This window comes from Panthera leo, chromosome B4 (assembly GCF_018350215.1).
Source record: "Panthera leo isolate Ple1 chromosome B4, P.leo_Ple1_pat1.1, whole genome shotgun sequence".
NCBI lineage: Eukaryota > Metazoa > Chordata > Mammalia > Carnivora > Felidae > Panthera > Panthera leo.
In genome coordinates, this window is record NC_056685.1 from 133321243 (window position 1) to 133328470 (window position 7228).

At 48.0% G+C, this 7228-nt stretch overlaps 1 long non-coding RNA gene across 3 annotated transcripts in view; it reads right to left on the minus strand.

Annotated features, from left to right (window-relative positions):
- Window positions 1–3336, minus strand: part of LOC122225161 — a 44047-nt gene extending 40711 nt beyond the window's left edge. For all 3 annotated transcript variants that reach the window (XR_006205135.1, XR_006205133.1, XR_006205134.1), the window contains exon 1: window positions 2959–3336. This is a non-coding gene — a long non-coding RNA (uncharacterized LOC122225161). The remainder of the gene's footprint in view (window positions 1–2958) is intronic.
- Window positions 3337–7228: the final 3892 nt, after the last annotated feature.

Genomic DNA, 7228 nt, shown 5'->3' on the forward strand with positions numbered 1-7228 from the left:
GCAGGAGAGGGGCAGAAAGAGAGAGAGAGAGAGAGGGAATCCCAAGCCTATTCGGCACTATCAGCATGGAGCCTGATGTGAGGCTCGAACTCATGAAACATGAGATCATTACCTGACCCGAAACCAAGAGTCAGATGCTTAACCAACCGAGCCACCCAGGTGCCCCGAACACAGTCCAGTTTTTAAAAAAAATTTTTTTAACGTTTATTTATTTTTGAGACAGAGAGAGACAGAGCATGAACAGGGGAGGAGCAGAGAGAGAGGGAGACACAGAATCCGAAACAGGCTCCAGGCTCTGAGCTGTCAGCACAGAGCCCGACGCGGGGCTCGAACCCACGGACCGTGAGATCATGACCTGAGCCGAAGTCGGACGCTTAACCGACCAAGCCACCCAGGCGCCCCCACAGTCCAGTTTTAAGATGAGCAGGCCCCGTGGGTGAGCAGGGAGGTAGGGACTTGCAGCTACTAGTGAGACACGGAAGGCATGCTCTGGAGGTCCAGCTGTACTAGTAAGTTTATCATTTCTGGAAACTGACAGTGTCTGGATTAGAAACAGTCATAAAAGCCCTTGTGCCACGATTTCTAAGCTAAAGCCTACTTTCAAATTCCTTTGAAGAAAGGAAAACAATGTTTATTTGAAAAACAAATGTTGTCTTTAAAATTTGGAAAACAGGATAGTCGTAGGGGCCCTTAAATCTAGTAATCCTTCCTTCTCCCAGGATCTCCTCCCACCACAAAGCAAAGAAGCAGAAATACCTGCCAAAAACAAGTCAATTATTCTGAAAATCAATTAAATTATTTATACCCTTTGAAATAAGCATTTCAAAAGGAAGCCTAGAGAAAGTCAATTAGAAGCCATGGTATTGAACAGCTTATTAGTTAAATCAGGCTCTTTGTCTTTCTGTTTTGCTAATGGTGTAGACTTTTGACTTTCCTAATCATTAACTTTGGCTGTCTAGGGAGATCCCACCGGACTCAGTGTGTTCATACTTTTTTGAGTGACATGTCCCCCAGTTTAATGGCCCCAAAGCATAATGAGGTGACTGAATCACAAGTAATAATAATTTTAAAAATCTAGTCAGGAACAAAACCGGGCTCATTACCATGAAGAAGCAGCATTCCGATGAGGAAAGGAAATCACCCAAGAACAGGGGAGAATACATAACAGCCACTGCGTATGTGCACAGCTTGCTACACGCCAGGCACTACTCTAAGCACTTACATGCACTCACTCATTGAGTCCTACTAAAAACATTTTACAGGGGAGGAAACTGAGGCACAGAGAGGGTAAGTAATTTGCTTAAAGTCACACAGCTAGGAAGTGGCCAAGCTGGTATGTAACCAAGGCAGCCTGGCTTGAGGCTGAACTTGAGGCTGGACTGCCTCAGCCCTTTTAGGGAAGGTGAATGGGAAAGTCACGGAAAGAAGTTAAATGTACATAAAGATGAGGACACTAATATTTGTAAATGCACATTGATCAGTGTATCAAATAACCATAGACTAGGTGGTTTAAAATAATGGACATTTCTTCTCTCATGGGGCTCTGGAGGCCGGAGTCCAAGATCGAGGTGTCGGCAGGGCCATGTTCTTCCTGACGGCTCTAAAGGAGGACACCTCCTTGTCTCTCCCAGCTTGTGGGGGCTCTGGGTGTGCCTCGGCCTTTGGGGCCACAACTCTGGTCTCTGTCTCCACCTCTGCGTCTCTCATCAGGGCACCTGTCATTGGTTTAGGGCGCACCTGGAAAATCCAGGATGATCGCGTCTCGAGATCTTTAACTTCACAATATCTGCAAAGACCCTTTTTCCCAATAAGTCACGTTCACGAGTTCTAGGGGCTAAGATGTGAATGTATCATTTTGGACCACCGTTTAACCCACTACAATCAATTACAACCCACTACATCTTGACGATGTTGTAAGAAACAGAAAACTCACCTCAACCTGGCTGAAATAACAAAGTAGATCTACTGGCCCATTTAGCTGAACAGTCCAGGGGAACTCTCTAGCTTCAGGCGAGGCGTGCAGGACCGGCTCCATTCTCAGGCAGACTCTTCCCCTACCTTCTGTGAGGGGCTCCTCACAAGGAGGAGCTGTGAGCAGCTCCTGGGGTGACATCTTTCCTTGTTCAAGTCCACATGGATGAGAGCAGTTTCTCCTTCCCAGAAACCCCCAGCCTATGTTCCTGTGCCTCCCATCAGCTCTAAGGTCCGTGCCCATCAGTAGCCCTACCCCTGTGACCGGGGAAGGCATATTGGCTGTCCTAAGCCAATCAGGAACCGTGTGGAGAGGCAGAGATGATGTCTCCCACTCAGGATACATGGCTGGGAGCGGGAGAGTCCCCAGCTTAAAATCAAGGGACTGATAGGAGATGACCAGTACATGTCCGCTCTGGACCTTTAGTCCTTCCTTGAACCTTCTCAGGTGGGTGTGGCTTCTTTCATTTTACAGATGCTGAAATGAAGGTTCAGAAATATGGGCCAACTTGGTTCAAGTCACTCGCTAGTAAAAGGGGCGGAACCAGGATTGAAATTCAGCTCTGCTTGGTAGCAGAGCCTCTCCCCAGCAAGCAGCCACCCCCCCCCGGGGCCCAGTCTCCCATCCGCCTTCTAGCAAGCCTCCGGTAGTCTCCTTGGAGCGACACCATGATGGATACGTGTGAGTTAGCTGAACATGAAAATAAAAACTGTGAAGGGGGGGCGCCTGGGGGGGGGGGGCTCAGTCGGTTCACGGTTTGTGGGTTCAAGCCCCCACGGAGCCTGCTTCGAATTCCGTCTCCCGCTCTCTCTGCCCCTCCCCCACTCGTGCTGTCTCAGTCTCTCAAAAATAAATAAATGTTAAAAAAAAATTTTTTTTTCACACCGTGAAGGGAAATGACAACAACCACGTAGCTCTCCAGAGGGCAGACGGGAGGGTCTGGGATGAAAGATGACCGCAACACAAAAAATTAAATACGACCTCACCTTATAGTTAGTTTCACGCCCATGGGTAGTTTCATGCCGCCAACTGGGCCAGTCCCCTAACGCGCTGGCGAACTTAGTCGAGAAAGCCGAGAAAAGCCGTGTTCAGAGAGCGGAAGTGTCTTCTCTTCCGGCCTCCTCCGTCTGGGCCGCAGAAAGGAGAGGGGAAGACGCACGTGCCGTGGCGCCGCGGTGACTCCGCCACCCTCAGAAGTTGGCCGCCCGGGCAAGCAGAAGAGAAAGTGCAACCAGAGCTCCAAGGCTACAAGATGAAGCGTCCCTGGGAGCCGGTCAACGTGAGGCGCCTGAAACCTGTGTACCGCGCGTTCGGGCCCGGATCCCGTGAAGGAAGAACCCCTCCCCCAAGAGGGCAGCTGTTGCAGAATCCGGTTCATCTTCAGGATTTCAAGGATTAGGGGCGGCTGGGTGGCGCCGTGGGGTAAGCGTGGGACTCTCGGTATCAGCTCGGGTCAGGATCTCGCAGTCGTGAGTTCGAGGCCTGCATCGGGCCCTCTGCTGTCAAGTGCAGAGCCTGCTTGGCCCCTCTCTACCCCTCCCTTGCTCGCTCTCTCAAAAAGAAGCTTAAAAAAATGATTTCTGGGGCGCCTGGGTGGCTCAGTTGGTTGAGTGGCTGACTTTGGCTCAGGTCACGAGCTCACAGTTTGTGAGTTCGAGCCCTGCGTGGGGCTCTGTGCTCTGTGCTGACTGCTCAGAGACTGGAGCCTGCCTGGGATTCCGTGCCTCCTTCTCTCTCGCTCTCTGCCCTCCCCTACTTGTGCGTGCGCTCTCGCTCTCTCTCTCTCTCTCTCTCTGTCTCTGTCAAGAATAAATAAATAAACATTTTAAAAAAAGATTTCAAGGATTCGTTGCACAATAAATGTCTGGTTTTAAAAAAGTGTGACATTCTATATATTAATTTCTGCTTTCCCCATTGTATCGGGGAGAAAATGAATTCTCTTCAGGACCACTGGAGCATGGCCACCTCATCATTTGCTGTGACAGAGGCAAGCCAGCCGTTCTGGTATCACTGGCAAGAGAAGTGACAGCCGGATCCAGTCACGGGGAGGGTAGAGTTTGCCAGCACCGAAAAGTTGTGATTTCTATAAAACCTATTATCTAGAAGGAGCTTTAAAGGTTTTCCAGCTCATCCTTTTACTTAATATAGGGATCCCCTTTACTTCAGGCCACAACATCGTGAATGTATGAAATACCACTGAACTGTACACTTAAAAATGGTGAAAAGGGTAAATTGTTACGTGAATTTTACCACAATTAAAAACAACGGGATGTATTTGTGTGTGTGTAAGTTTTCTTATGGGGCCAAGCCTTGGCTAGAACATTGCCTGTTCCCTGCCTATGGCACAGCAAAATGGGTGTCATAGGATCTGATAAGAGTGTTCGAACCCAAACAAGTATCCATCTTGTTACGTTATCGCGGATTGCAAAAGTCACAATTACCTAAAAATCAAAAAATGGGGGTGGGGGGGCGCCTGGGTGGCTCAGTCAGTTAAGCATCTGACTTCGGCTCAGTTCACCATCTCACGGTTCATGGGTTTGAGCCTCAAATCAGGCTCTGTGCTGACAGCTCAGAACCTGCAGCCTGCTTGGGATTCTGTGTCTGCCTCTCTCTCTGCCCCTCCCCACTCTGTCTCTCTGTCTCCCATAAATAAATAAACATTAAAAAAAAAAACCCTTTAAAAAAATTAAAAAATGGGGAGACGGGCGAGGCAGTGGTGGTCTCATGTTGGCAGGTCCTTTTCCATGGTCAGGTTCCCCAGGGGGCTTGGTGAACTCAGAATCTCATGCTTCTGGGGGGCTCTGTCCTACCCCTTTAGGCACTTAGCCCTGTGAACTCTATCTGTATATTGTTCTGTGTTTCCACCAGAATGGGAAAGGTGAGAGCAGAGCTTACATTCAACCCCTAGGGTGTGACACACAATGCTTGGTATACAGTAAGCACTCAATATGTGTTTGCTGAATGAGTAAATGAATATCCCTGCCCAAGGCAGAATGTACTGCTCTAGTGACCATAGATTTAGCATTTTCCCTCCCTTGGCGCTAGCACTGGGCAATCACTGCTAATTTCTTTGTTTTTGCTGTCCTTTTCCTAAAATGAAAGTAGAGAAGTTCCTTCTGGGCACATAGTCCTTCCTCAGCTCACCGGTGTCATTTATCAGACCCCAGCTTGCTTTTACACTCTGTTTAGTCAGACCAAGATGACACATCTATGGCCATGATTAATTCCAGCAAAGTCCTGCTTTGATTTAGAAGACACTTCTTCCCTGAAGGAGCAGGTCTAATCTCATCCCATCAGGTAAGGCTTTTACTAGTTTAGATCCTCCCTGGGAAACGGAATCTTTCAGTTCTGAGGTACCTCCACCCCCGGAGGAACGGAATACCCCTAGGAGGAACTGGCAGAGCGGGTAGGGGGAGTGTGCCTGAGGTAAAGGATGTGTCCTCTGTCACCTTTCTCCCCTTTCTCCCCCTGGCCAGCACAGGTGTCATGTGTCCCCCTGGAGAAGAAGGTGTGGCACACTTATTCACACTGCCATGATAGACAATGTGTCACAGCCTCTTAAAAGGATGCGTTGTCATTTTGCAAAACCTAACAAATTCATAAATCTAGGCAATTGTCACCAGTGGCTGCTAACATCACAAAAAGAGAGACGATCAAGCCTTGTGAGAAGAACAGTACCACCTAATCTTGACCAAAAGGGAAAAAAAATCAAACCTGAATGTGATCAGGTCTCTATAACCAAGGAACATTTTACAGAAAATAAAAGTGACAGGAGAACACATTCAAGAGCCATCACAGGATGTGATCAGCACAATCTGTACCATGGGAAATGCTATGGGACTAATGAGCCAGTTTCTAAATAACAGAGAGAGAATCCGACATGCCAACCCATCACAGTGTATGGGTCTTATTGATTCTGATTCAAATATTTTTTTAAAAAATCAAGGAGCTAACAATGATGGAAATTGAACACTGACTAGATATTTGGTACTATTAAAGCATGATTGTTCATTGAGGGGAGTGAAAATAGTATTGTGGTTATTTTTCTAAGGATCCTCATCCTTTAGATAGATATCCTGAACTATTTGCAGATGAAAGGATGTGAAGATCTGAGATTTGCTTCAAAATATCCTGGGGCGGGATGCCTACATTCAGTTAATCATCAAGTCCTGTACATTTTATCCTTCTAAATATTTCTCAAATTCATCTTTTCATTTCTCCTTGAGGCCCCTTCCAACTGGGTTCCCTGCTCCTTTAAAACTTTTTTAAAAATGTTTATTTATTTTTGAGAGAGACACACACAGAGTGTGAGTGGGAGAGGGGCAGAAAGAGAGGGAGACACAAATCTGAAGCAGTCTCCGGGCTCTGAGCTGTCGGCACCCAGGGCTCAAACTCATGAACCACAAGATCATGATCTGAGCCAGAGTCAGATGCTTACCTGACTGAGCCTCCCAGGCGCCCCTGGGTTCCCTGTCTAATCTCAACCCCTTAATCCCTCCTCCCACAGCAACTATACAGCAATCTGTCTAAAATGACCATTTCATTCTCCTCCTTAAAACCTTCCAGGGGCTCCCCGCTGCCTGCAAGGCTCCCCATGGTCTGCTCTTATCCTCCATCAGTCTCATCTCCTGCTGTTCCTGTCCCCCAGGCAACATGGACAACTGCTTGTAGTTTCTCTATCTGCCAGACCTCCTGCCAGCACCACCCCCTTTCACCTCGCCTGGCTAAGGCCTTCTCCTGCCTCTCTTCCAGGCTCAGTGTGGGCATTACCTCCTCCAGGGAACATTCTTTGTCTCCTTCTCTCAACTTCCCCTTCTACCCAAGCTGGCGGTTGGCTTGGGAACTCACCCACACTTGGACTTACTACATGGCACTGTAACTATTTGTTCTTGTGTCTTCCTAAACCCTTCAGACTGTGAGCTCCTTGAAGTACAGGACCATGTCTTACTCATCTGTTCACCTCTTTATTTCCAGTAACTAGCATAGGACCAGGTGCACAGTAGGTGCTCAGTGAGTGTCTGGGACAGGACAGTACTTACTTAACACAGATGATTCAGCTTCCGGTGAGTGAATTCCAGAGAGTAACAACAGTAACTGATAGGGGATGTCTTCGTCATGTCCTTCAAACTCCACAGGCTGTCACCAACCATGCCTAAGTGTACAGCCTGGCTGGCAGGCAAGGGTTAATTAGCAGAGGAGTCACTGGGATCAGGAGCCTCAGGATCGTCTTCAGTTTGAGTGATAGAATCAGGAAGG